Source organism: Phymastichus coffea, unplaced genomic scaffold (genome assembly GCF_024137745.1).
Source record: "Phymastichus coffea isolate CEN01 unplaced genomic scaffold, Cenicafe_Pcof_1.1 PCOF00012, whole genome shotgun sequence".
In the NCBI taxonomy this organism is placed as follows: Eukaryota; Metazoa; Arthropoda; class Insecta; order Hymenoptera; family Eulophidae; genus Phymastichus; species Phymastichus coffea.
The window spans coordinates 205,283-228,276 of record NW_026706823.1 but is presented as its reverse complement, the minus strand read 5'-3'; the positions used below and the strand labels follow the sequence as shown (position 1 = coordinate 228,276).

At 35.0% G+C, this 22,994-nt stretch overlaps 1 long non-coding RNA gene across 1 annotated transcript; it reads right to left on the bottom strand.

Moving 5' to 3' along the window:
- Window positions 1-6,860: 6,860 nt before the first annotated feature.
- Window positions 6,861-7,833, bottom strand: LOC131672721 (uncharacterized). The gene is made up of 4 exons (XR_009302659.1): window positions 7,701-7,833; window positions 7,376-7,486; window positions 7,160-7,282; window positions 6,861-7,064 (listed from the first exon to the last, which is right to left on the bottom strand). It is a non-coding gene; the product is annotated as an uncharacterized LOC131672721 (long non-coding RNA).
- Window positions 7,834-22,994: the final 15,161 nt, after the last annotated feature.

Genomic DNA, 22,994 nt, shown 5'->3' with positions numbered 1-22,994 from the left:
AATAAATCGATTGTTAATTAATTTTGTGTTATTACAATATACGAGTATAATAAATAAACATGAATTGATTTAATTTATATAATAATTTAGATAATCATATTAATTTTAAAAGAAGTTGTCACAATCAACCTGAATCGATTACACGTGTTGTTTCTGCACGTGATGTAATTACATGTTACACGCATAATTATTATTTCATATAATATGTGTGTTGCAATAGACAACACGGGTCATGGATTTTGGCTATAACGTTATTTATTTATCTCAACTTAATCACGAAAGAGTGACCTCAAAAAACTTTTTCGCCTGGTTTTGCGCTTTTAACTGAGATAAGAAGAAAAATTGTAAACACATTTCAATAATACCAATGTGCTCGTCTTGGAAAATGAAAATAAGCATTACTTTTAATTTTTTTAAACTTGTCAATAACCACTCTTATTTAGGTGTTGGAAGGATAATATGATTATTTTATGTACTTTTAAGTAGTTGAGTGGAATTATTTTGGTTTATTTATTTTTGAGGGATGATTACGCCCCCTTAAAGATTTAGAGGTTTATTTTTCAAGCCTACAAAGGTCTTATTTTTCTTGAAATCACTTAATTTTTATTTGAAAAGATTTATTCAATAGAAAAATCAAAATCTGGATTCGCTCTATATTTTTCGAATTTTTTTCTTCTTATGCTCATATCCACTTTTCATCTTAGGGGTTGATTTTTCATAAAAAAAAAGAATAAGAAATAGCTTAATTTTTATTACGATTTAAAACCTCCCCATGATTTTTATTGAATTTAATTGAAGAGTGAATTTTCACATTTAACAAGTGGTTACATTATTATTTGTAATATTTATCTCTTTTTAAAAGTATTCAATAATTTTTTATTGTTTTTGAAACTGTTCTGATTTTACTTGATATTTGAGGGATGTTTTCCTTCTTTAATGATTTTGGGGGGTTGGTTTTTCAATCCCAGTGATGCATTATACTGATGCATTATAAAATCTATAATGCATCAGTATTATCTATATTAAACTTACTTAATTTTAATTTTACAACAATATTTTAATAGGAAAAGTAAATCGTTGATTAAATTCATACATGTTGATGATGCTTTTATCATTAACAATTATTATACTTCCAATCTCTAAATAGGGGTGGTTTTTAGAGTGATGTAAAAATTTAGAGTGATGCTCATTTTCATTTTTTAAGATGAGCACATTCATATTTTTAAAATATTTTAACGCTTTTTTTTCTTGCCTCTGTCGAATGCGTAAAAACAGACGAAAAAGTGGTGTCTTGTACGGTCACTCTTTGACGACGGCATCTCAAAGCGAAACTCTTCCCCTTCAAAATACACTGCTTATTTTTTCTAATATCATTTATTTCGACAAAGATATGATACATTGAAGCATGATAAATTTGCATTTTAGTAAATGTTTAAGCAGAGGAAAATTTTGTTGAAAGATAACAGTGGTAAACCTAGTAGGATACAAGATTAGTAGGTTAAGGAATTTTGTATGTAGTGGTTGGGGGTTATTGCAGGACATAGGGTTCTTTGGTTACGGTACTTGGGATATTATTTTATTTTTTAATGAATGTTATCTTTAAGAGAAACTACCCTCTGCTTAAAGAACATTTGCAAAAATGCTAATTTATATTACTTCAATATGTCATATCTTTGTCGAAAAAATTGATATTGGAAAAAAATGAGAAGGATGTCTTGAAAGGCAAGAGATACTCTTTAAAGTACTGTCAGAAAGTTTGCAGAAAAATATTTTTTCACAAAGTTATTGGGGTTGAAAAACAGTAAAAAAACATGTTTTTGACACTTTCAGGTTAAGACATCTCGAAAACTGAGGGTGATGAAGCAAATCTGAGCTCGGATTCGGATTCAGTCAACATATCAAGTTCCTTTGTATACATCAGGTCTAGTCTGATGGTGTGAAAATGTTTTAGTCTACGAGGGTGGTCCGATAAGTACTTAGCCTCACCGCCCGATGGCGCCACCCTGCTAAAAAAGTTCCATTCATTCCTATTCGGGATCATTCATATTCAATGGTAATCAATGAACTGAATGGTTCAATGTTCCGATGACGATTGAAACTGAATGATTTTCAATAATACTTCATGGTAAGCATAACTAATAGTAAAACTTACCATTAAATTTAATAGAATTCAATCTTTCTGAATAATACTTTGTATAGGAATGGTTTCAATGATAATCTATCCAATTGCATTGAATGAATATCAATCACAGTTCAATAAAATAATTAATCAATGATATTTTATTGTATATCTTTCTATGAATTTTAATAATTTTTCGATACAATAATTGTCCAATCATATTTTATTGAATCATATTATATGGATATTAATTTTTATCCAATTACACGGTTGGTCAATAATATTTTATAGAATGGTTTTCCATATATGCCAATATGAGCAAAAGCAATACTGTAACTTTAGCAATATTTCATTTAATAGTTTTTTTTTTAATCTTAATGATTGGTCAATATAAAAATAACCCAATCGCATTCAATGAGGTATAGTATTCTATAATTTCTTATGAAAGGCAAACAAAAAAATTTCAAATATTTTCAATTGAATATTTTTTAATGAAATCTAATGATTGGTAAATGCAAGTAAAACTCAATCGTATTCTATTGAGAAGTTGTTTGTATAGTTTTGAATAATCCTTCATTCTACAAACTTATCAAATATAATTTTATTCTATAATTTATCATTAGATGATGAAAGAAAAAATTTCCATAATTGAATGATTTTTTATAAATTTGAATAGTTGTTCGATACTATAATTGAAGAATCGTATCTTATGCTTTGGATATTATAATTTTATATAGGTCATGAATGAAAAAACTCCGTATATGATTTGATTGAATAGACTTTTATCAATTTTAATAGTTTTTAATATTAAAAAAAAATATTAAATAAATAAATTAATATTAATATTGGATTGATGTGATCTTCACATTAAAAACTATTCAAAATTATTCAACGTCAGAAAAAAAGTTGATCATGCGATAAAAGACCATTAATACCCATTCAATTAGATTGATATTTTCTATTGCATATTATTGAAATGTTAGGACTTTCATATTCAAAACTATTGAAAATTATTCAACGATACGAGACTTGAATGTTGCAATAACAAACCATTGATATCAATTCAATCAAATTGATTATCGCATTCGAATGGTTTCAAATCCTCGATTTGACCACGAATTTTACCATTGAAATCGATTGGGTAACATACATGAGAAATTTCATTGAATCCTATTGAAAACCATTACTTTAATAGTATATTTTTCTATTGATAATGATTAATCTCGATTAGGAATCAATAGTAATCTATATTATTGGAACCAATAGTATTTAATATCTTGACATTTCTTGTTGGATGAGGAATCATATTCAATGGTCATTTGGAGTGTTCAGATCGAAGATTGAAAACCATTCAGAAATTCTTCAATGGTTTTTAATGGAACTTTTATAGCAGGGCACTCTCGCAAAAAAAAATATTCTATCACGAAGTACCTTCTCGATGGTTACTGTCAAGATTTCAGCCAAATCGAAGTTGTAGTTTATTTTTGAGAGCGCGTGAAAGCAAGTGTGTCCGTTGATTTTTGAAAAATGGAAAAAGAGTAGTATCGGTCGGTGATTCGATTCTTGTTTTTGGAAGGGAAATCGCGCAGCGAAATCAAAAAGCGCTTGAATGCTGTGTACGGGGACCAGTGTTGGGAAAATGACACGATTTTGTGGTTTTCGACATGTACATGTCAGAAGCTGTAAACAACGTCAAAAACCATGTCAGATTGTCAAAAACGTCAAAAACTTCCAAATACTATTGCGCATGCGCAGCAGTGTTACACCAACGTACTTTGCTATTGAAATTCTAATTTGAATATTTTTAATTCGACCTTTGATCCTTTGACGCTAAGAAAGCCCGGTGTTATTTATTTATCTCCAACAGTAAACTAACAACCTAAATGTAACAATTATCACAGTTTTTGTAAAATTAATTTTCACAATAAACACTAAACAGTAATAATAGTACTAGTACCAGGTAATTTATCATTCTTCATTTGAAAATTTCGGTTATTCACCTCAAATCTTATACTAAAGTGAAGAAGCGAATCATATTTCAGAAAAATCATATATTATTAACTGTTCAGGAATTAGTGATTTTTCCTAGTTTTCTTGTTTGGATTATTTATTAAAATGGCAGGTATATATACGATATTTTTCAATAATAATGTAGATGATCTAAAATAGTCTTTATTAAAATGTTTTGAATTCAAATTTATAATGATAATAATTTTTTTTAGCTAATATTGATCGTAATGAATTGGAAAGATTGCTTGGGCTATTTTTTTTTGGATGCAACATACCTTTCGTAATAGTCGAATCACCATTGTTTAGAAATTTCATTCAAGCCTTAAATCCAAATTACATTATTCCAAGTAATAAGACTCTCTCCAACAGTAATCTTAGTAATCGATTCAACGAGTTATAGCAATCAATAGCCAATATGGGTGTAAATAATGTAGTTTTGTTAATAGACGGATGGAAAAATAAGGCGGCCAATAAACAAAATGTTGTTGCCATGCTTCGTTTAGACAACATGCAGCGAACAAAGTAAATTTTTTTGAACACCTGGAATCTCAGTACTCATCGTGAAACTGGGGAAGCTTTGCGTCAAGTGGTTGACGAATGTATTGGAATGGCAAGAGAAAAATATAATATTAATATATACGCTGTTATCAGTGATGGTGCAGCTGTAATGATTCTCATGGGTCAACTTGTTGGGATTTGGCATGTAACGTGTAACAGCCATAACGGCAATTTGTTAGCAAAAAGTGTCGTGGATAACGAATTTGCAGGAAGAGTGCATGCTTTGCTAACAGATTTTAAAAGACCTGACTTAGACCGGTACCGCATCGGCTGTACCGGCACACCGCGTCGGCGCGCCATCCCACAGCGATGGCCGAAAAGATGTCAAAACGTGTTGTCAAAAACTCTGAAAGTTCAAGAGGTAATATACATAGTAAATTAGGTGTCAAAAACTATGTATTTTACCTATGGTAATTTACCTACCCACCACTGACGGGGACTCTCCTCCTTCGATGGCGATCGTCAAAAATTGGTTTAACGTGGTCGCACGTCGATTTTTGAAGAGCCACGTCCAGGTGTTCCGAAAACGGCTACCACGGAGGATAACGTGACAAAAATTCACGATCTCGTATTGGCAGATCGACGATTGAAGGTGCGCGAGATAGCTAAGATCGTAGGCATCTCAAAAGACCGCGTGGGTCATGTCTTACATGAAATTTTGGGCATGAGAAAGCTGTCGGCGCGATGGGTGCCGCGTTTGCTCACTCCGGACAACAAGCACAACCGTGAGATAACTTCAGAGCAATGTCTGACGCTGTTTAAGCGCATTCCGAAGGAGTTTCTGCGTCGTTTCGTGACAATCGAATAAACATGGATCCACTGGTATACACCAGAGACCAAGGAACAGTCGAAACAGTGGACTTTACCCGGCGAAAGTGCTTTGAAGAAGGCGAAGACTGCCCCATCGGCCGGAAAGGTGATGGCCACCGTTTTCTGTGATTCACAAGGTGTGATCTTCATCGACAACCTGGAGAGGGGCAAAACGGTCACAGGACTGTACTATGCCGAATTATTGGGCCGATTCGACGTCGAATTGCAGAAAAAACGGACCCATTTGGCGAAGAAAAAAGTGCTCTTCCACCATGACAACGCACCGGCTCACACCTCCGCCGTCGCCATGGCCAAATTAGTCGAATTAGGCTACGAACTGCTGCCCCATCCACCGTATTCTCCAGATTTAGCCCCGTGCGACTTCTTTTTGTTTCCAAACTTGAAAAGTCACTCGCCGGGCAGAAATTTGAGTCGAATGAGAAGGTAATCGCTGCCACGGAAGCCTAGTTTTCAGACCTCGAGGAAATGTATTTTTCAGACGGGTTAAAGAAGTTGGAGCATCGCTGGGCCAAGTGTATCGAACTAAAAGTAGACTATGTTGAAAAATAAAATGCCACTTTTCCAAAATTTTCGTTTTTTTTTTGTAGGCTAAGTACTTATCGGACCACCCTTGTATGTAATTGATATTGTTATTTTGTAGTAATACAAAGACCAAGGATATATGTGGAGATTAAAGAATTTTGTTTTTCGTTGATTTTTATTTTTTACATTTTATAAATTTTTTATTCGAATTTACAATTATAAAAATAGAAAAAGTCAAAAAAAAAAATAGAAATAAAACGAAAATAATACAAAATAAACTATTTTTTATTCCTTCGCGCATTGTTGCAAGCTCTGATCAGCGCCAATCTATATTTCTCTGCCATTATTCTTTCCGATTCATTAACGGTGTGGTCGACAAACTCTGATAAAGGAAATAACGAAGAATTATTCCTCTGTTAGATTCATTATTTTATTATATTTACGCAGTACATCGTTGTAAATTTATTGCAGAATGACCTTTGAACTGGCTTTTTTGATCGGCGTCATGCGTCAGAGCTCTTCCTATATCATTCTATATTTTGTAGTTATGTTGTCTAACTCAATTTGACAACATAAACAACGAAACCTTCGCAAAGCTGTACATACTCCTATAAAAAAAGTTCATTTGACTATTGCGTCAATGAGTTGAATAGGTATAAATAAATATAACTAAATTTTATCAGTCAAATTTATTAAACAATAAGCTACGTTTCCACCTTATTAATTAAAGGGACCAGCCAGGGTTTCGCCTGTAATTTAAAAATATGGCATTAATAATTTAAGTGACCATATTAAAATTAAATTGAGCTACTTTCCTGTGAGTACGCTGCATACTTGACCCATTTAAACATTTACAGATATCCTTTTTCCCTTTCCCTCCGAGTAGCTGGAAAGATGCTATAAACATTCCAGAGTCAAAAGTGCTTTATCGTAGGCTTTAAAAAAAATGAGTTGGTCCAGATTAATTCTGACAAATGCTTCTTTCCCCTTTTTTGTGTCATCACAACTTAAGCAGAAAACTTTTCTGAAAAAGAATCGATACATTATAAAAACATTCAATTTAAAGTTTCAATGCTTCATAATTTTTTTATATAAATAAATTTTTATATTAACTCCTACTTATTTTTCTCAAAATCTGCTACGCTTAAGCTGTAACAGATATGTTAAAGAACATCTGTGTAAAATTTCAGCTCAATCCATTCAAAACTCATGTCGGGATCATGCTGTAAAGATGTTAACTTTCTGAAATATCAATATACAAGAAAAACAAGTTTAATGTTTATAGTTATTATAATTTAGATTATTTTACTGAATCGAATTATTATAAATACAAACATTTTCTTGAGTCAATAAGTTTTAAAAATCTTCAATTTCCTCTATTTTCTTGAGTCCATGCATCTATTTGCCAAGATCCAGGTTACCAATCCCACCAGAGTGATATAAATCCTAGAAATAAAAACATCAATCTTATTAAAACTTGATACAAAAAAAATCAAACTAAAGTATATTAAAATATAGTCGTCTTTTTCAAACTTATCCTGAAAATAAAAAATGCAACAATTTCCGTAAGAAGATCAAAATATATAGTATAATTCAGTAAATTATAATATATAATACAAACTCTCATTAGTCAACAAATAAAATAATATAAGTTACTTACCTTTTATACTGCACTGTTTACATATCTGCATTATCCAATATCCATATGTGTTTTGTAGTCTACAAGACCCTTGCGAAGACAGCCCGACAAACATGTAATGTAAAAAAAGAAAATCATCATATCTTATTTATTTTTAATTGTACATCATAGAAAACTAGTTATTTTTAATTGTACTATTTTAATTTTGCCAAAAATTAGCAACAAAGGGTATTGAATATTTGCCTTCAATATATTGCCTTTGGAAGGAAAATATTTAAAAAATGAAATGGCAGAAAAATTGTACCTTCTGTAAATTAAATTGTACCATCCGTAAAATAGCATAAATTTACTTAGAAAATAAATAATATGAAAACAACCAATTGACATTTATTATGAGTAACGTATCCGGAAGTACACTGTGCGCATGCAGTCAATTGGTTGTTTTTCAAAATTAAAAACTTTTTCAAAATTATTAATATATATGTCAAAAACAACAATCTAACTTTATTGTATGTTCTTTTCAAATAGATTATTGGGTTATTGGGTTATTTGGAAAGAACATACAATAAAGTTAGATTGTTGTTTTTGACATATATATTAATAATTTTGAAAAAGTGAGAGGGGTGCAATTAAAACGAGCAAAGGTTCAATTTTTTGCCTTGTTTCTTTTGCAAAAATATTAAGTATTACTAAAGATATCGCAGTTGCAAAAAACGAAAAAATCATCATAGTTTTTAATTTTTTTTAGGACAACTGAAGGGGTTCAATTAAAATATTGAGCATTTTTGGAGGGTTCAATTAGAGATGTTTCGAATGGTATTTTTTTTTTCACTGTCCATTACACTTTGCAGGCTAGGGTAAGGGGGGTTACAAACTATCAATAAGAGAATGATTTTTACTGTAAGCAAACTTTAGCTGGCATTGAATAAAAATCATTCTATGTAAGTTTTCAATACTATTTCAATCTATATTATAAATAAATTGATTGTATTATTGAAAATAACTTTATTGAAGCAGATTGAAATAGTATTTAAAATGAAAAAGAATTTTGAGGCTTGTGTGTACGTGAGTTTGTTGTTGTATAGTGTAAATATTTTTACTTACTCAGTGAGCTCCAGCATCATAGAAATCATCTTCCACTTGCAGTCTCAATCTTCTCATAGCTTGTCGTGCTTCCTTGATTCTGTTTTGTGCTCATCTTTCTGCAAACAGAAGTCTTTGGTAGTTGCTGGAATTGACCCAATCTAATACTGCTTTGCCAGGCTGGATATCGAATATCTCTGTTATTTTCATAAATCCAATTCTCCCATCGTTGAACATGGTAACAGCTATATCCACTTTAATTTTAAGTACAATTAGTCCACTAAATGAAGTTTTTGGTACGAGTTTCCGAATACAGTTGTTGAAGCTCTCATTGTTGTTTTGGGTATATCCAGCCAAACATTTTTCCAACAAATCTATGGCTGACAAGTCTTCATAAATTGGTTTAATGGCATCTATCACGACATTTGGAAGTATATTTTTATGTTTATAGCTGCTTTTCTTTCCTTGAACTTATGGTTTTTGGTACGCACACCAATTGTTTTCTTCTTCTGAGTAATGTTAATGTTGTGGATTGTTGTTCGTAGAACTCTTGTGGTAAAATGTTGCCCAGATGGCATTCTTCATTTCTAGAACCGATGCACAACAGTTAGCTTAAATGGCATTTTCATAGTAGACAGTAAGTTAATCAATCACCTTTCCTGTTATTCTACCTTTACCACCATTAGTTTTTCCATCTGATAACTTGTTTTTTCTAGAATTCTTCTTTAAAATTCTGAACTTGTGATGTTCCTATTACTTATAATTTATTTAATAGTTCGTACTCTCATGGTCTTGTCGCGTTAATGAGTAAGAATTCGTTTCTTTCAAATTTACTCTACTTATTAATATAAAACCAATCAACAAATAAAGTATATAAGTATGTAAATAAAATTTCAAGAAAAGTCAGACTTTGCCGTAGTTTCTTACGGGGCGAATTGTCCCATAAGCAGAGCTAGTCTTTCTTATAAAGGATATAATTCAGCCCAAGTTTCTTATAGCGCGAAGTGTTCTATAAGTCGAGCATGAATTATAATAGGATAGGAGAGGATTTGCTCAGTTAATTACAATGAGAAAAAGAACTTAGGTATTAGCCAAGTTTATTCAATCTCATGCGCTCACTTTACAAGGCTTGCAGTGAATGCCAGCAGAGATTAGTAGGGAGATTGCTGACGGCAATGCTTCCGAGCGTGCCCGAATAGAATAGAATAGAAAGATTATTATTGGCTTAACTGTATACATCATATGAGCCACAACACCACCACAGTGGCGCCGGTGAGGACGCGCTGAACTACAAATTCAAATATAAATACAGAGTTTGGCTGCACGCGGGTCGTTCGCGCATGCGTAGATTGCTACGAGGAGTCTCGAGAAAAGGTTTGGTCGCAGTGTGAGCTAGCCAGGCTCACATTCAGGCGGTCGGTAAAGAAGGAAGCGTTTCGTCCCGATGTTACCGGCTGGACTCGTCAGTGAGGCTCGACGGCCGGTAACATCTGCCTCATACGCTCGAAGTGCGCAAGTCGCTATGCGGACTTATATATTTAGGGAGCGTATTTCTTGCCGCTCGTGGCTGGCCGATGCCATCTCGATGTGGATGAGCGAATCATGAGACCGCCACAAGAGTTTCATAACACAAACATATTTTCGCCAATATTAATATTAATAAATCGCTTTTCGATATAAAATTAGATAACGCATATTAAAATACAGAAATACTTCAGTAATAATTAGTACAACATTAATGGTAAAAAATAAATACATAAATAACTTAATTATCTAGAGACACGGGATTAAATATTAATTTTTATTTCTAATATGAAATTTGATAGGCTATTTATGACATGTATATTCATATCGGTGAGAAAAGGTACAATTGTCTTTGGTTCTGTATTATCGTATTTTCTTAATTAGTTGAGCATTTTCTTTCTTTCATTGACATACAATTCACATCGCCAAAAGACGTGGTCAACGTCTTCTTTCTCTTTATTACAACGGCATAAGTCAGAATCTACAATCTTAAATTTAAAAAGATATGCGTTTAAAGACATGTGGCCACTTCTAATTCTATTGAGAGTAGTTATTGATTTTCTAGTCCAATCAACAGAGAAATTTTCAGACAAAAATTCCGGGATGGGTTTTCTCGACGAAAATCGCTTCAGTACAATGTAAATAGGAACTCTTGATAAAATGCAACTCCTAATTTATTGTCAGATTTTTTTTATGAGCGCTCAAAGTTGGCGAAATATGGTTTTTTCAATCTGCAAGCCACGGTATGCGTTTTAGCTGAAAAAGTTTCGTATAAAAGTTGTAGGTAATAGCAAAAGCTACAATTTGAGCTGTCGAGCAATTTTTTTCGTTTGTTAGTTATTGAAAAAAGCCCCAAAAACCCTTAAAAATGGCCATTTTTACTATATCGAATATTTATTGCAAAAAGAACTTTTTTTAATGTTTATGACTCTTGAAAGAAAGCTCTTGTGATTCTAAAAAAAATGAATCGTCGCACGACTATTTATTTTTATTAGTTACTGATATATTCTAATTAGTTAATTAAGAGACGTCCAAAGTACGGGGCTGTAAAATTTTTTTGGCCGATGATATCGAGTTGTAAAACAACTCAATCTCTTTGTCAAAACGTCAATTTTAATGAATGATTGGGAACGAATCAAAAAATTAATTTGCAACCCCTAAATTTTGACTTTAAAAAAGTGCGCCTTTTTTCTTTTATAAACAATTAGAATTGCGGCTTCTCTATGCATTATAGAGATTTCTTTTTTAGAAATTCACATATCTGAGATCAAGGTGCATATTTTGAAAAAAAAAAAATTGTTTTTTGACCAATAGGAGCCGAGATAATTTTTTGTTTTGTTTAAATCACCATTATTGTAATAATGAAAATTAACAAATCGGTCCAAGGGCATTCGATCGTCATTAAGTTATATTTTCTCATTACGATACAAGGCTTTACATATATTGGCTTTTTAACAATTAAAATGACGTTTCATTTCCAGCACGAGAAAAGCCAAAGGCCGGAGGCGGTGGTGGGGGGCCTCCCTCGCGCGCTTGGAAATACTGAAAGTCCGCGTTCAAATCGACGCGCTTCGTAAAAATCAGGCTTATCTCGCGAACTATTGCATCAAATTCGATCATTTTTTTTAAATTTGGGGTAGCTTCAAAATTTATTGAGATTGGTGTAGTTGTAATTACTATATTTAGTGCCAATCGTTTATTATTAACTTAATTGAATTTATACATATCAGTGTATGTATAAGTTCCAATTAATTATTACTTGCTATCCGTAAATATGGATAAGGATAAATAATAATCAATAATCAATATATAATTTAAGTAGTCTTGTAGAAGTAATGAAGAATGAAGAATGCAATGAAAACGAAATAAATGAGTCTGCGCCGAAAAGAACTAGGCACGATTAGAAAATAAGAAATCATGTAAACTATACCCTACGTATGCATATAAATTAAAATATTGTTATTAATAATTGAAAATATATTGATTATTATTTATCCTTATCCATATTTACGGATAGCAAGTAATAATTAATTGGAACTTATACATACACTGATATGTATAAATTCAATTAAGTTAATAATAAACGATTGGCACTAAATATAGTAATTACAACTACACCAATCTCAATAAATTTTGAAGCTACCCCAAATTTAAAAAAAATGATCGAATTTGATGCAATAGTTCGCGAGATAAGCTTGATTTTTGCGAAGCGCGTCGATTTGAACGCGGACTTTCAGTATTTCCAAGCGCGCGAGGGAGGCCCTCCACCACCACCTCCGGCCATTGGCTTTTCTCGTGCTGGAAATGAAACGTCATTTTAATTGTTAAAAAGCCAATATATGTAAAGCCTTGTATCGTAATGAGAAAATATAACTTAATGACGATCGAATGCCCTTGGACCGATTTGTTAATTTTCATTATTACAATAATGGTGATTTAAACAAAACAAAAAATTATCTCGGCTCCTATTGGTCGAAAAACAATTTTTTTTTTTTCAAAATATGCACCTTGATCTCAGATATGTGAATTTCTAAAAAAGAAATCTCTATAATGCATAGAGAAGCCGCAATTCTAATTGTTTATAAAAGAAAAAAGGCGCACTTTTTTAAAGTCAAAATTTAGGGGTTGCAAATTAATTTTTTGATTCGTTCCCAATCATTCATTAAAATTGACGTTTTGACAAAGAGATTGAGTTGTTTTACAACTCGATATCTTCGGTCAAAAAAATTTTACAGCCCCGTACTTTGGACATCTCATAATTAACTAATTAGAATATATCAGTAACTAATAAAAATAAATAGTCGTGCGACGATTCATTTTTTTTAGAATCACAAGAGCTTTCTTTCAAGAGTCATAAACATTAAAAAAAGTTCTTTTTGCAATAAATATTCGATATAGTAAAAATGGCCATTTTTAAGGGTTTTTGGGGCTTTTTTCAATAACTAACAAACGAATAAAATTGCACAACAGCTCAAATTGTAGCTTTTGCTATTGCCTACAACTTTTATACGAAACTTTTTCAGCTAAAACGCATACCGTGGCTTGCAGATTGAAAAAACCATATTTCGCCAACTTTGAGCGCTCATAAAAAAAATCTGACAATAAATTAGGAGTTGCATTTTATCAAGAGTTCCTATTTTCATTGTACTGAAGCGATTTTCGTCGAGAAAACCCATCCCGGAATTTTTGTCTGAAACAGGCTTTTTTTGTCTCTGTTGATTTGACTATTCTGGTTAAATGAGAAAATTTGTGAAACCAAGGTTTTTTATTGTTATAGCATTGCATCGGCTTGGAAACATAAGGCTCTACCTCTGCTTTTACACAAAAGAGAGATACTTGTTTTGGTAAAATTTGACCTGAAAAAGTTAAAAGGACAGATTGTGAAGGATTCCATTTATCGTCCGTACCAGTAGCAAGTCTGTTCCTTCGGTTTTGTCGTCTTACATCTGTAACTATGGCCGGGGATTCAAGACCTTCGGTCATGTCCTTTTCTGAAATATCAATAGGTATAAATTTAATCAAACCTTTTCTGAATTGGCGAAATCCCGGTATAAATGCTTCCCAGCTGTTTTGTTTGATAAGTTCTTCTTGTAAAAGTATGTTAGCTTCTTCTCTCACTTTGGCTACGACTTCGACCTTGAAGTCTCCTCTATTTTTAATTGAGATGTCTCTGTATTTTTTGAATAGAACGCTACCTACTTTGTATGCGCTGAGGGCTTTATTATCTGTTCTCTTAATCCATACACCAAATAGGTCTTTATTATCTGCTTTGATAGCACATGTCGTTGGCGCTTGTGTAGTGGTGACATCATGCTAGTTATCCTTGTTTGCGTTGAGCGTATCTGATATATGAACTTTCTTGCTGGTTTGTAGAGTTTCATCAGCGCTTCTTTTTCTGTTATTATTCGTTTGATTTAGGACGATTGAATCGTCAACATCCATCTTTGAGTTCATAGATTGTTCATTTCCCACATTTGCCATATTGGCTGTTAGTTGAATCGCCGCCCGTTAAACGGGGGCTATAAGCACGTGCCTTCAGAATGGGTTATGTGAAGCCGGGCAAGCCCGGATAAATAACTTGGTAACACCAAAAACAACGATCTTTGCTTGTGTACACCTCGGCCACAGTCACTCTATATATTCACTTCTAAAAACAGTGACAGGTTGTTCGAAATATATAAAAGATCTTTGTAGAAAAGGAATAGCTCGGGCAAAAAACTAGACCGCTGCTCGATCTCCGAGGAAGATCTCCGAGCGTGCCCGACAAATGTTACTGGTTCGAGCGCCCCGTAGTGGCCAAAGCACCGAAGCTGACGCACATTTTCGTTCGGCGCGAGAGGGGAATACCAAACGAGCGTCTAATATACAGAGGAGAAGAAGAGAATGTGCGTCTGACCAATCACGTTAACCAATGGGCGGGGCGAAGCAAGAGTGCGAGTCTGAGCACTCGAAAAGAATTTCGTCTCGGCAAATCTTTGCTCTTCGACCAGAATAGAGGCTTCGATTCCCACTCGATGCAATTTTTTTTTTTATTGTGCATAATTAAATATCTCGAAATATCTTAATTATTACAGCAAATATCTACAACTTAAGCCCCTTTTTTAATCACAAACCCTCGTACATTTCTATGAACATATGTAACTTACGTATCACACGATCCTAGTGCGTTGATAGCCGAGATGGCTAACGCGTGTTGCTTGGTTTCATTTTTGTCGTCCCAGGTTCCAGTCCACATAGTAACCATAGATAAAAATTTTTTTTTCTCACAATTAACTCACAATTAATTTGTATGATGACGAGATTAATAAAAAGTACAATCATAAGTTTTCTTATTATTTGCCATTATCCCGTTCTTGCCATTGCATTAAGTGAATGAATATATAACTTTAATAAAAGTTAATTCAACTTTAATAATCTAATATATTATGATATACATCATAATTTTTATATTTATAATTTCAATATAAATTCTAACTTCATTAAGTATGAAGTTAGACCGACGTCTCGAGTTGGGTTCAATTCCTACTCAATGTTATGTTTTTCCTTTGGTTTTAACTGTTTTTTAGATATAACTTATAAAGGTTCTTTCAGAAAATAACTCATGTCTATTTATACAGCTCTTATTAATTATCTGGGTATGAGGATGCAGTTCCTTTTGACAGGGTATTATCACACAAATGTGTAAATTTATACTACCGTCTGATCTTTTTCAGGTACATAATTGTAATGAGAAATAATATTTATTTCTTGAACGGTTATAATATTTTGATTGGATAGAAAAGTGCGCGGGATTTTCCTAACTATTAAGCCCATTTATATCTATAAAAATTGAATCAACATGCTACATAGATTCAGTTTCTACTGATCTCGGAATGTTCAATTTTAAAAATTTTTTTTTATGAACGAAAACTAAAATGCGCGTAATTGTTAATAAGTTTTATTGGTCTTTCACAATCATGTGCAGTTTTTAAATAATTTTTCTACGTCAATTTTCATCAATTTTCCGTTCAGTTCCTTCATCCACACTTAGAATTTTCTTTCTTTTTTAAATATACATGACTGACATTTATATATTTTCACGATAAAAATAGAATTTTATTTGCCAAAATAATGATAAAGTGCATTGTATTACCTAATTTATTTCTTCACAAGTGGTTTGATAAAAGGCAACGTTTAAAAAAAGACTACTAATAAGTATTTATGTATATATATCATTTAGAGAATGTTTCCTAATACAAATCGAACGTTTGCTCGTCCTCAAATAATCGACAAAAACTTGTAATTATTACACTTAAAAATACGAGCTCTCTAAGTATATATTCGTATATGTTTGTTTTTTCAAGTTGGAGCCGTGATTCACTAAAGTTTCGTATTCTCGTTGCGTTAAGTGTAATATAACCGTCTAATAACTATTCTAATTTCGGGAAGAAAATGATGTCAAATATATTAATGTTTATAAAATAAACTTTTAGGCGTCTTTTACATGAATGTATTTTCATCAGACCTTATTAATCTTTTAGAAAAGATTTTCTTATCACTTTAGAGGAATCAATAAATCATACTTAAACTTCAGAGTTGATTTTATGTCCAGAGAACTCATTGGTACACGTGCTTTGACTTCAAATTTCGAATGTAGAAAGCATCTGACATTGACGTTAATATTTTAAAGATCACACGTCTTTTTATAATCAATAACGTTTCGATAATTACTAGAATTGATACTTTGCAAATCGAGCATTCATCTGTTAATCTGCGTGCTTTAACATAATACACACGTTAATATTAATGATTTTTATTTAATAAACAAATCAGTATAATAAACAATAATGTAACGGTCCTATTTATGAGCTATTTATTAAATCACTGAATTACTGCAACTAGTCTAACGTATCTATCTGTTTATTCAAATCAATACATCAAGCGGCATTACCTCACTGTTTACTCGATTGTTTACAAATAAGAGTCGAATCAAAATAAATAGCGTGACGTCACAAAGTAATAGATATAGATATAATGATTTTGGATATTAAGAAAAATTCGTTAATTAGAGATAATTTTAATATAACAAAGTATTTATTATATAAATTTAAGTACGTAGATTCAGAATATAATAACACAAATTGCATTTAATTAGGAAATAATAATGAATTTTAATATGCAAAATTGATTTATTTATTACGCTAACAATATGAATTATTAGAAAAATGTAAATATGCAAAATGAATAAGTATAGAACATGAGTAAGTATTGGTTTCATTAATAACAGCTGAATAATAACTGTTATTAGTAAATAAACAATTAATAATTTATTTAAACAATAAGCTGTATATAGAACGAAAGTATTAATTTTATACTTGATAATGATAGCTTTATAATTTAGGAATCTTAGATAAATAATCTAATAATTACATTATAAAATAAGGAAAAACCGTTACAAATATGAAAAATTAGTTATAATTCAAATTTTATTAACTAATTTAAATATTCATTTTTGGAAAATACCTCAAAATTGAATCAACTATAAAGTTATATAAAAATTTATTAATTTTCTATTGTAAATATTATAATATCGCGTTAATTAACTTTACTAGTTAATAACTTTTGACGACACTATTTGCGATAATTGTATATTACATAAAATCAACGAATAACAAATTTTGTAAAGCTTACATATGTAAAAAGCTTAATATTAATGATTATTTACTTGTAAATTAAGAAAACTCATTACTCAAAATTCGCAAATGTATCTCGAATGTTCGATGACATCTCTCCTACAAAAATAAGCGGGAAAATCTATGTATAAGTAGGCCCACCTTTGCACAGGCTAGCATTCACTTCTAGCCTTGAAAGGTGAGCGCATGAGTCTGAATAAACTTGGATAACACCTAAGTTCTTTCTCTCATTGTGATTAACTGAGAAAGACTGTTCCCTCCTTATAATTCAAGCTCGACTTATAGAACATCTCGCGCTATAAGAAACTTGGGCCAAATTATATCCTATCCAATAAAGACTTTAGCTCTGCTTATGGGACAATTCGCACCATAAGAAACTAGGGCATTGTCTGACTTTTCTTAAAACATTGTACTTATTTATATATATTTGATTTATTTATTATTGTTAGAATACATTTGGTTATCTATTTATTTTATTGACAAGTAGAGTAAAATTATTGGAAACAAATTCTTACTCATTAGCTAGATACGAGAGTTCGAATTATTATTATTTATAAGTGATACGAACATCACAATAAGCAACTTCATAAATTCTAGCTTTTATAGTATACATACGAGTATACAGATGTTACATCCAAATGTTACAATCCAATATAAATGGGTAACGTAGATATATCAATATACTTTTGTTTATATAGAAAACTAAATAACACTATCGCATAACAGTTAATAGCCATTGCCTTATTTCACGTATACGCCACCCCTATAAATTATTTTCTCCTTTATTAATAATATTACTTCGATTATTTGCATAATTATGTAAAAAAACGAAAAAATTCTATTATATCCGTCTTGTAGATTTTACAAAATTAAAAGACACGTATTTTTTCTTTTTTCGATTAATAGAAAATTGACTGAGTTACGGCGTGCCAAAGGTACCCACGATTATTCGGATATATGCAAATGCTATATTATCATGACGTCACGGAAAGCTTTATCGCGCTCTTTCTCGACCAGTTTTTGATTGATTAAATAAACAAAAAATACATGTCTTTTATTTTTTAAACATCTACAAGACGGATATAATGGAATTTTTTCGTTTTTTTACATAATTATGCAAATAATCGAAGTAATATTATTAATAAAGGAGAAAATAATTTATAGGGGTGGCGGTTGGCTGCGAAGCTGTTGGTGGGTCGGCTGGTTGGTCCCCTGCCGCTGCTTGCGTCGATTGAGCTCCGGAGCCAGGAGTGGAATTGGAGTTTTCGTCTTCGTCAAGAAAGGCTGGCTTGAGGCCATCCGTGGAGACTGACTTTTCTGTACCGTTGACGAGAACGACGTAGACTTTATCACTCACGCGCCTGCAGACTTTGTGCGGGCCTGCGTAAGGAGTCTGAAGAGGTTTGCGCACACTGTCTACTCTGAAGAAGACGTGAGAGCAAGTTTCCATAGCTTTGTGGAAGAAGGCACGATACTTGGCGTGATGAGAGGCTGGAACTGCTCGGATGGTCTACATCAGACTCCAGAGCTTGTCGACGAATTCGCGTGGCTCAGCTGGAATAGAGCCGGAGACGAAGAATTCTCCCGGTAGACGCAGAGTGGTACCAAACAGCATTTCAGCCGGCGAAGCTTGCAGGACTTCTTTAAAGCAGGCACGAAGGCCTAGAAGCGTAATGGGCAGACGCTTTGGCCAGGGAACTTGCGATTCGCACATGAGAGTAGCTTTCAACGTCCGGTGGAGACGCTCAACTAATTTATTGGATTGGGGGTGGTGTGGAGTCGTGTGTACGAGGTGTGATCAAAAAGTAAGGTGAATTTTTATTTTTCTTAAAAAATATTTATTTATTCATCAATTTTTATTTTATTTCCTTCAAAGTAATCCCCCTCGGATTGCATTGTGTCATGCACTTGTTGATTGTTGTAATGCACTTGTGCCAACGCTTTTTCCAATCCTCAAAGCATTTCAAAAAATCATTTTTTGTAATCTTGTTCAGTTCATCCTTCGATGCCGTCTTTATCTCCTCAATCGTGGCAAAACGCCGTCCTTTCATGGGCCTCTTCAGTTTTGGGAACAAGAAGAAGTCACAGGGGGCCAGATCTGGGGAATACGGTGCCTGTGGCATCGTTACTGTGTTGGTTTTAGCCAAAAATTCGCGCACAAGCAACGATGTGTGAGCAGGGGCGTTATCATGCTGCAAAAGCCAATTTTTATTTTTCCACAAATTCGGACGTTTCTGGCGGATTGCTTCGCGCAAATTGCGTATAACTTGCAGGTAATATTCCTTATTTACTGTTCTACCCTGTGGCAAGAACTCATGATGCACCACGCCCCTGCAGTCAAAGAAAACTGTAAGCAAAACCTTTACATTTGATCGAACTTGGCGTGCTTTTTTTGGTCTTGGTGATCCAGAATGCCTCCACTGGGACGATTGAGTCTTAGTCTCGACGTCATAACCGTATACCCATGTTTCGTCATCTGTTATAACCCTGTTGAGTAAATCTGGATCATCGTTGACGTCATTCAGTAGCTCTTGGGCGATGCTCATGCGACGTTTCTTGTGGTCGAAATTGAGCAATTTCGGAACAAACTTCGCTGACACACGTCTCATGTCTAAAACACTCGTCAAAATTGATTGGCACGAACCAAATGAGATGCCAATATCATCAGCAATTTCTCTAATGGTAATTCGACGATTTTCCAACACTATTTTCTTCACTTCTTCAACATTCTCATCAGTTGTTGATGTGCTGGGGCGTCCAGAACGAGGTTCATCGTCGATGTCTTCTCGGCCTTCTTGGAAGAGTTTATACCACTTGTAAACATTTTTTTGGCTTAAAGTAGACTCACCGTATGCCACTTTCAGCATTTCAAGTGTTTTGGAACATTTGATTCCATTTTTCACACAAAATTTAATGCCAACTCTTTGATCCATGTTTTTAGACAGCAGCAAATCGTGGAGCACGCAAAACACTTCTAACCTTGATGCCTCTCACAAACAAACCAAACATACTACAAAGCTGAAATTTGGAACGTATGTTCTAGACGAGTGTACCGACATAACCAAATAAAAAAGTCGAAGATCGAACGGACGTAGCCCGCTAAATTTCAAAATTCACCTTACTTTTTGATCACACCTCGTATGTGCTTTGCTCCCGTCATGCGAGCAAGGACCGTGAAAAGCCCAGCCTCAAACTACCCTCCCTGGTCCGAGGTGATGGTCAACGGGCAGCCAAAGTTCACGATCCAGTGCTCCGTGAGGGCCTTGGCCACAGTGTCGGCAGTGATGTCGGCTATAGGGATGGCCACTGGCCATCTGGTGAATCGATCTATAACCGTGAGGTAGTAACGGAGCTCACCAACTGTCGGCAGGGTAATGATGTCCGTGTGTATATGCTCGAACCTGTTGCTCGGAGCGTAAAGGACGCTCCGGCAGTAGGTCCTCCGGCCTAATTCACGATCGGGCCAAAACTCCCAATCAATTCCTGCCTTCGCTCCGAAGACCGCACACCCTGACGAAGTTCAGCTATCAACAGCGGTGAGACAGCCCTGCTGTTGTCCCACTCGTCTGACAAGCTTGCCCACAAAGTGGATGATTGTACATCCACCGGCAGCCAACTCCCAGTAGGCTCAGCCATTGCCACCTGATTCTCAAATCCTCGTCTCGGTGGCGATTTTACTGCGCCGACCGGCAAATCGCGTGGCAATTCGGCGACCCCTGCCCTCGCTTCAGCGGCCGCAGCAGCAGCGGCAACCACCGCGCTCCGACCAGGTGGGAGAGTAGCAACACGAAGCGTACCTAGCTCCGTGCGCCTGTCGGATGGTCTCGCTATCGCTACCTCCAAAACCCTGTCCGCGATTACCTCGACTTCGGCGCCCCCCTCTGGAACAGAACCAGCGTTCTCGCCTTGGTTCTGCCTCGTAGCCGCGCCCGCGTCAGCAAGGTCACACTCGCCCTGCGGCACGATAGGCAGCTCTAACGCCGATTGTCCCTGCTGGCCTTCCTCCACCACTCCTGGCATCTCGGCGTAGTCGTCAGAGAAACCTGGCGTTTCCTCCAGCATAACTACCTCTCCTGTAATAAACCATGCATGTCTTAGCCTTGCTACCTCATCTGACATCCAGTCCGCTGACCAGATAATCACGGTTCTATCTTCTCTTAACTCATCTGTAAAAATAAAAGAAATAAAATAAACAATACGAACATCACACTCACACAAACATCACACAACAGATAAATCACTCTCGGCTACTACCTTTCCTCGTACTTCGAGGAAGCACGTATCTTTTGAGTTCCGATACATGAGCTCTTGGTACCTGTTTGATGTTATTCGTGGTCAACATGTAAATTCCCGGAGAAACTACTCGCAAAATCTTATACGGACCGATATATTACGGATCCAGTTTTGCGCTTTTCCCCGCACTCGCACTTCACAGAGTGTGTGCTTGCCTCAAGACTAGATCGTCGACTGAAAACTCTACGTCTCGTCGTTTTTTATCGTAGTGTTTCTTTTGACGATTTTGCGCTTCTTCAATATGTTTAATCACAAGATCGCGCAACGCATCGAGTCTCGCCATATGCTCGCTCCAATCCTCGATTGTCGAGCGGATGATCGGCATTCGCGTTTCTACCACGTGACGCAGACTTTTAGCCTGCTACGGTTCGCAGCCGAAATTTAAGAACGTCGGAGAGACTTTTGTGCTTGCCTGTATCGTCGTATTCAGTGCCTGCCTGAATTCATGCAAATACTTATCCCAATTCTTGTGATCTTGATCGATGAAAATCGCCACCATCAGCTTCAGCGTCTTAATCGCTCGCTCGACGAAATTCGCCTGCTGATGGTACGGCGGACAAAGTACGTGCTCAATCTTGTACTCGTCTAACGTCTCTCGAAACTCATTTCCACAGAAATTCGTACGATTATCCGTGACAATATACCCCGGTATCTCCCATCGATACAAAATAAGCTCTTCAAAAGCTTGTGACAAGAGCAGGCCGTGTGCCGGTCTCTCGTCTGCGTTCTCCCTCCTCCACTCGGCAAGGCGTGTTGGCCAACGTTAGGCGCATTAAAATATGCGCCTAACACTTGGTCTTTTTGTTTCAGCGCCAAGGACGGGCCAGCGCAGTTGAGCGCAAGAAAAAGTTGAAGAGCGCGGAGAGAGAGTGAGAAAGAGAGAGTATTAGGCCCATGCAGGGATTGGCAGGCGCGCAACGCGTGACCGATAAGCGGCGCGTCGCGTGCCGCCTAACTAATAGGTCAAGGTAGGGAGAGGAGCGAGCGCCGCTGAGCGGCTGCAAGACGAGCGCAAGAATTAGTGCGTGAGGGAGTCGAAGCCCAGTCCTACTAGAGTGCAGAAGTCCAAGCCCAGCCCTGCTAGAGTACAGAGAGTGCAGTTTGGGATAGCTGAAAGATCAACCCTACCGGCAACGGCTTTGTCCGCGACTGCAGCCAACCCACCTGCTAGGAGAGTTAACGTCTCCTGCGGATACCTGGTCAGCGATAGCAGCCAGCAGCTACCAGCGATTTGACCAGCGAC